The sequence below is a fragment of the Nicotiana attenuata genome, unplaced genomic scaffold, assembly GCF_001879085.1.
Source record: "Nicotiana attenuata strain UT unplaced genomic scaffold, NIATTr2, whole genome shotgun sequence".
Classification (NCBI taxonomy): Eukaryota; Viridiplantae; Streptophyta; class Magnoliopsida; order Solanales; family Solanaceae; genus Nicotiana; species Nicotiana attenuata.
In genome coordinates, this window is record NW_017670969.1 from 281871 (window position 1) to 290099 (window position 8229).

Below are 8229 nucleotides of genomic sequence, written 5' to 3' on the forward strand. Positions count from 1 at the left end.
GGCATTTCTTTAGAACGATATCTAGTAGGTTGATACTCATGTATTAGAGGCTCAAACTCGTGACACCGGATTCTCGGGCTGTGTAGTAGTATTGTTATTTGGGATTCCGCATGTTTTAACTCTATTTCAGATTTCCAGTACTATGACTTAGTAATTTAACTGTGTTAATTAAATTCATGAGCTGCATAAAAATGGCTAAGGTTATTAAATTTGTCGGGCTTGCCTAGCAGTGTGTTGGGCGCCATCACAACCGGGGTTGGGGTCGTGACATCTAACCCCTTCATATTCCACATAGCTAAATGGCAAGTTATGTCTAACTATAGCCTTGGCTACAACTTCACGATATTCTTTATGATCAATTGGCGTACCTTGCTTTGATGCTTCAATCTTGTGCTTAGCTAGATGGCGCTTTAAATTTGTTGTTCCAGCTTTTGAGTCAGCCAAAAATATTATCCCGCATTTCTTACATTTAGCTCTAAGTCTATTATCAGAATTTGTATCCAATGGCAACTTCTCATAGAAATCCCAAAAAACAGAAGTAGTATTACGTTGTCTTTTTGAACTTGAAACACTTATTCATTGGACTCTACATCATCATGCTCCATCGACATCTTCTTACACAATGTGATCCTACAATAGATTAAATACCATAAAATTAGTTATTATTGTTGTATTGGAGAACAATAAGTCCGTTAATATGAAACAGAGGGAAAACAAGAGTTTGCTAGATGTAGAATAAAAGCAGATCAAAGCCAAGACTAAATCTGTGAACCAAAAATATAATGATTGTGAACCAAACTTGAGATAAAAGCTTTACAAATAGTCACACACTCACTATTCACACTACCCGTTATAGCTCGTACGCTTTTCCTACTGTTCAAGATAAAGAAAAAATGGCGGGCGAAGAAAGTTCACCAGAATCCTCGACCGGTAGCAAAAAAATGGACGAATTGGAAGCGCAATGGAGGCTATACGAGGAATACAATGAGCTACATGGTTTAGCTCAGGAATTCGACGCGCCAACAGTGCTGGTAGTGAGCCGCCAGACGGACGGGAAGAGCACACTGGTGGAGTTACTAATGGGCTTCCAATTCAACCACGTCGGTGGTGAACCAAGACTCGCCGCCCTATTACTCTTCACATGAAATACAACCCCGAATGTAACTCTCCCCTTTGCCATCTCTTGTCTGATTCTGACCCCTCTGTTTCTCATGAAAATCGCTAAAAGAAATTCAGGTATTAAAAATGAGAACAAAATACGCATAAAGAGATTAGTAGTAGACCTTCGGCTCGGAGTTGTTCACAGTTTTCAGCTACTGAAGGAACTTCTGCTGGAGAGAAGGAAGTCGCTGGAGAAAAGGAAGATGCCGGAGATCTTTTTTGAAGTTAAGAGAGACAGCATTGTTTTTGAGTGCAAAGAGAGTTAGAGAGAAAGCATCTGTCTTGCGTTTAGGTTTTGGGAGTTTGACGGGTTAGTTTGGGCACCTAAACGGGTTATGTTGGGCTATTTATTTTTACGAGTTGAAATGGGCTCAGCCCAAAATGACCAATCAGTTAAATTCTTTCATGCCCAACCCATTATTTGCTGGGTTAGTTGGGCGGGTTAGTTGGGCTTGGGCTGAAAATGCCACCCCTAATTTGTACTATGTTGGGATTCCCCCTTATATATAAAGGGGATCCTTGTCATTTTGTAGACATCTGTTGCTCAATACTAAATAGACAAGAACATTCTCTCTGCTCTCTAACATATTCTCTTGATCTCATTACTTCCATTTATTGCTTATATTCGTGGTGTTTTATTTATTGTTCTTCATTTATTTCTTATCATTGATCATAAAGAGCCATCACCGTAGCCCTCATAAAGTGTTAATCCTCCCTCGATCGCTCTAAGCCGGTCACCCAACTCGACCCCGAGGCCTTATAAACGACAGCTCGAGGCCCCGAGCTCCAACTGTTCGGTTCGATTCTCATACCGTCTCTAAGCCACAATCTTGGTTTCTAATCTTTTACTTAGCATCCATTACCTAACACTAGCATAAAAATAGATCACGTATTTTTAGAACCACAAAATCAAATCTAATTGTAATTACCACTTTCACGGTAATTAGTAGGGTTGGCTCCGATCAACCACCAGAGTCTCCAGCATCTGTTCACGTAGAAGGATCTCAATTAGAGGCAGCGGAGATGGTTAGAGTTGCTTAAGGACTATGATATTACTATTCTGTATCATCCCGGGAAGGCCAATATGGTGCTCGATGCCTTGAGTCGAAAGGCGAAGAGTATGGATAGTTTGGCATATCTACTGGCAGCAGAGTGACCACAAGCCATGGACATTTAGGCCTTGGCCAATCAGTTTGTGAGATTGGATGTCTCAGAGCCCAGTCGGGTTCTTGCTTGCGTGGTTTCTCGGTCTTCTTTATAGGAGCGCATCAGAGAGCGTTAGTATGACAACCCCTACTTACTTGTCCTTAAGGACACGGTATAGCATGGCGATACCAAGGATGTTTCTATCGGTGATGATGGTATGGTGCGGATACTGGATCAGTTATGTATGCCCAGTGTAGGTGGGTTACATGGGTTTATCCTTCAAGAGGCCCACAGTTCGTGGTACTCCATTAATCCGGGTGCCGCGAAAATGTATCAGGATTTGAGACAGCACTATTGATGGAGGAGAATGAAGAAAGACATAGTAGAGTATGTGGCTCGATGCCTAAAGTGTCAACAAGTGAAGTACGAGCATCAGACGCAGTCATCATATGTATGGTTTCGATTTTATAGGGATGCATCAGTCTTATTTGATCCGAGATCCACTTATTCATATGTGTCATCTTATTTTGCTCCGTATTTTGATACATCTCGTGATTATTTGAGTTCTCTTGTTTATGTGTCCTTTCCTGTAGGAGATTCTATGATTGTGGACCGTGTGTATCGGTCGTGTTTAGTTGTTATTGGTGGTTTTAAGGCCACATTTGATCTATTGTTACTGAGTATGGTAGAGTTTGATGTTATCTTGGGCATGGACTGGTTGTCACCCTATCATGCTATACTGGATTTTCACACCAAGACTGTGACACTATCTATGCCAGGTTTGCCTCGGTTAGAGTGGAGGGGTACATTGGATTATATTCCTAGCAGGGTTGTGTCTTTTCTAAAGGCTCAACGAATGGTTGAGAATGGGTCTGATGCATATCTAGCCTTTGTGAGAGATGTCAGTGCTAATACTACTGCCGTTGATTCAGTTACGGTAGTGAGAGACTTCCCTGATGTATTTCCAGAAGATCTTCCAGACATGCCGCCTGATAGAGACATCGATTTTGGTATTGACTTGTTGTTGGGCACTCAGCCCATTTCTATTCCACTATATCGTATAGCACAAGCAGTGTTGAAGGGGCAAGAGTTGCTTGATAAGGGTTTCATCCGGCCTAGTGTGTCACCTTAAGGTGCTCCGATTCTGTTTTTGAAGAAGAATGATGGTTCTATACGCATGTGCATTGATTATAGACAGTTAAAAAAGGTTAAAGTGAAGAACAGGTACCCATTGTCGTGTATTGATGACTTACTTGAGCAGCTACAGGGTGCTAGAGTGTTCTCGAAGATTGATTTGAGGTCAGGGTATCATGAGCTAAAGATTCGGGATCCAGATATTCCGGTGACAGCCTTAAGGACTCGATATGGTCACTATGAGTTCCTTGTGATGTCATTTGGGCTGACCAATGCCCGAGCAACATTTATGCACCTGATGAACAATGTATTCCAGCCATATCTTGATTCATTTGCCATTGTTTTTATTGACGACATCTTGGTATACTCCCGCAAATAGGAGGATCAAGAGAAGCATTTGAGGATTGTTCTCCAGACCTTGAGAGAAAAGAAGTTTTATGCAAAATTCTCAAAGTATGAATTCTGGCTTGATTCAGTGGCGTTTTTGGGTAGTGTCGAGTGAGGGGATCAGGGTAGATCAAAAGAAGATTGAGGCAGTTCTGCGTTGGCCCAGACCATCTTCAGCTACTGAGATTCAGAGTTTTCTCGGTTTGGCCGGATATTATCGCTGTTTTGTAGATGGTTTCTCATCCATTTGTTGTACATATGACAAGATTGACCCAGAAAGGGGCTCCTTTCAGATGGTCCTAGCAGTGTGAGGCGAGCTTTCAAAAGCTCAAGACTACTTTGACTACAGCCCCAATGATGGTGTTGTCTATGGATTCGGGGTCTTATACTGTATATTGTGATGTGTCACGTGATGTCCTTGGCTCGGTGTTGATGCAGGACAGTAGGGTAATTGCCTATGCTTCTCGGTAGTTGAAGGTTCATGAGAAGATTAATGAATAATCCTATCCACGACTTGGAATTAGCAGCTATTGTTCATGCGTTGAAGATTTGGAGGCATTATCTATACAACATCCCATGTGAGGTCTATACCGACCACTAGAGTCTCCAGCATCTGTTCAAGTAGAAGGATCTCAATTAGAGGCAGCGGAGATGGTTATAGTTGCTTAAGGACTATGATATTGCTATTATGTATCATCCCGGGAAGGCCAATGTGGTAGTCGATGCCTTGAGTTGAAAGGCGGGGAGTATGGATAGTTTGGCATATCTACCGGCAGCAGAGAGGCCGCTAGCCATGGATTTGTAAGATTGGATGTTTCTGAGCCCAATCGGGTTCTTGCTTGCGTGGTTTCTCAGTCTTCTTTATATGAGCGCATCAGAGAGCGTCAGTATGACAACCCCCATTGCTTGTCCTTAAGGACATGATACAACATGGAAATGCCAAGGATGTTTCTATCGGAGGTGATAGTGTGTTACAGATATAGGGCTAGTTATGTGTGCCTAGTGTAGATGGGTTATGTGAGTTCATCCTTCAGGGCGCCCACAATTCGAGGTACTCCATTCATCCGGGTACATCTAAGACGTATTATGTTTGAGACAACACTATTGGTGGAAGAGAATGAAGAAAGACATAGTAGAGTATGTGGCTCGGTGCCTAAATCGTCAGCAAGTGAAGTACGAGCATCAGAGGCTGGGCTGTTTGCTTCAGAGACTTGAGATTCCCAAGTGGAAATGGGAGCGTGTTACCACATACTTCGTTGTTGGGCTCCCACAGACTTTGAAGAAATTTGATGTAGTTTGGGTAATTGTGGACCGGATGACCAAGTCTGCACATTTCATTCTGGTTGTGACTACCTATTCTTCAGAGCGGCTGGCTGAGGTCTATGTCTGAGAGATTGTCTGACTTCATGGCGTGTCGATATCCATTATCTCTGATCAGGGCACGCAGTTTACATCGCACTTCTAGAGGGCTGTACGACGTGAGTTAGGCACACGGGTTGAGTTGAGTGCAAAATTTCACCCCCAAACGAATGGACAGTCCGAACACACCATTCAAATCTTAGAGGACATGCTAGGTGTCTGTGTTATGGATTTCGAGGGTTCATAGGATTAGTTCTTGCCCTTTCAGAGTTCTCCTACAACAACAGCTACCAATAGTGTATTCAGATAGCTCCTTATGAGGCCCTATATGGGAGGCAGTGTCGTTCCCCAGTTGGTTGGTTTGAGCCGAGAGACGCTAGGTTGTTGGGCACAGATTTAATCCGAGATGCCTTGGAGAAAGTCAAGTTGATTTAGAATCGGCTTCATACAGCCCAGTCTAGACAGAAGAGTTATTCGGATCGGAGGGTTCGTGACGTAGCATTTATGGTTGGAGGGAGGGTTTTGCTCTAGGTTTCACCCATGATGGGTGTGATGAGGTTTGGAAAGAAGGACAAGTTGATCCCTAGCTATCTCGGTCCTTTTGAGATCCTTGAGAGAGTGGGGGAGGTGGCCTACAAGCTTGCATTGCCACCTAGCTTATCTGCAGTTCACCCGGTGTTCCATGTTTTCATGCTCCAGAAGAATCACTAAGATCCGTCCATGTTTTAAACTTCAGCTCAGTCCAATTGGACAAGGATTTGACTTATGTTGAGGAGCTGGCGGTCATCTTGGACAGACATGTCCGAAATTTGAGATCAAAGAACATTGCTTCTGTGAAGGTTCAATGGAGGGATCAACCAGTCGAGGAGGCGACTTGGGAGACCGAGAATGATATGCGTAGCCGTTATCCTCGCCTTTTAAGCACTTTAGGTATGTCTCTATACTCGTTCGAGGACAAACATTTATTTTAAGAGGATGAGGATGTAACGACCGGTCAGTTGTTTTGTGTATTGTTGCCTCGTTACCCTTTTTAATGCCTCCTCTATGTTCATTTGTGTTTATGTGACTTTTCAGGGCAGTTGGATTGGTTCCGGGGAAGTTTCAAAGTGAATTGGGACACTTAGTCCCAAAGTTGGAAGCTTAAGTTGAAAGAGTTGATCGGAGTTTGACTTTTATGTAGACGACTCCAGAATGGAGTTTTGATGGTTCCTATAGCTTGGTATGGTGATTTTGGACTGACGAGTATGTCCGGATATTGATTTGGAGGTCTGTAGGTCGTTTTGGCTTGATTTGGCGAAAGTTGGATAGTTAAAGGTTCGGAAGGTTGAGAAGTTTGACCGAGAGTTGACTTTATTGATATCGGGTCAGGATTTTGGTTTCGTAAGTTGAAATAGGTCCGTTGTGTCATTTATGACATGTGTGCAAATTTTGAGGTCATTCAGAGTTGGTTTGGTATGTTCCACCATTAGTATTAGAAGTTGGAAGTTCATTAGTTCATTAGGCTTGGATCGATGTGCAATTCGTGGTTTTGGTGTTGTTTGATGTGATTTGAGGCTCCGAGCGAGTTCATATTGTATTATAGGACTTGTTGGTATGTTCGTACGGGTTCTCGAGGGCCCCGGGTATTTTTCGGATTGAGTTCGGACCATTTATTCCTGTGTTGAGACTGTTGATTTTCTGTGCTTCTGGTTTCCTTCACTCTGTTCGCGAAGGTTTAGTCGCGATCGCATAGGGTCTTTGTAGGCGGATGGATAATTGCTCTTTGCGTTCGCATAGATGAGGACACATTTGCGGAAGGCTGGGATGTTGTGTATTGCCAACGCGGGTAAGGGATCGCGATTGCGTAGAAGGAAGGTGAGATTGTGATGTGGCACGCGTTGTTCATCACGTTCGCGTGGAGTCTTCTGCGATCGCGTAGCATGAGGATGACTGGTCATCGCGTTTGTGGCTGTAGTTTCGCGATCGCGTAAGAGGCTTTTGTGAGCTGGTGAAATTTGTTCTCCATGATCGCGTAGAGTATTAACCGGGCAACACAATGTTAAAACCCAAATCGCGTGTTAGAGTATTATTTTCATATTTTGAGTTATAGAGCTCGGTTTTTGGGTGATTTTGGAGGGAATTTTCACGTCTTGGATCGAGGTAAATATTTCTTACTCGGATTTTCTTATTTTTCGTGAACCCATCATTATTTTTATCATTTAATTAGTATTTTAGAGTGAAGAAAATGGTGGGATTTTTGTAAAACATCCTAAAGTGAAATTGAGGATTTGAAGGTCGATTTGAAGTAGGAATTGAATAATTTTGGTGTGGTTGGACTCGTTATTGAATGGATGTTTGGATTTTGTAAGTTTGGTCAGGTTTCGAGGTGCGAGCCCGGGGTTGACTTTTTGATTATATTTAAAGATTGCAACTTTATTATCCGCAATAATTTTTTCTGGTTTGTATTTATGGTATTGAGTTATTTTGGTTATATTCGAGCCGACCGCAGTTGGATATTTGCGGGAAAAGTTTACTAGCGGGCTGAGTTAGCTTGTTTGAGGTAAGTATCTTGTATAACTTTGTGTGAGGGAACTACCCCTTAGGGTTTGGGTTGATTGTGCTACTTGTGTTATGTGAAAGCCGTACACGCAAGGTGACGAGTGGGTACACGGGTTATATGTTGTATTTGGTTGATTTAGACTCTTTCCATGCCTTTAGTTGAATTGCTATAACATGTCACCTCTTTCATTGGTAATCCACTCATATATTTGTTTATCTACTCTCACATGCTTATTTTTGTTGTAGCACTTGTTCTACCTCTTACTTGTTCTTTTGCTCTTATATGCTTTAGTTGAAGGTATTGCTTTCCTTATTGTCTTATTACTTCTTTAGTGGTTGAACTACCTTACTTGAAGTTTTCATTTCATGAAATATATTCTTGTTGAGTTATTGGTATTAAAAATTGTAAAAAGCCGTTATCACATTGAGGTGAAGTTGTTAATTGTTGAGGTATCTCTCTTGTTGAGCTTATTCACTTTTTATTTTTGTTATTTGTTGTAGATT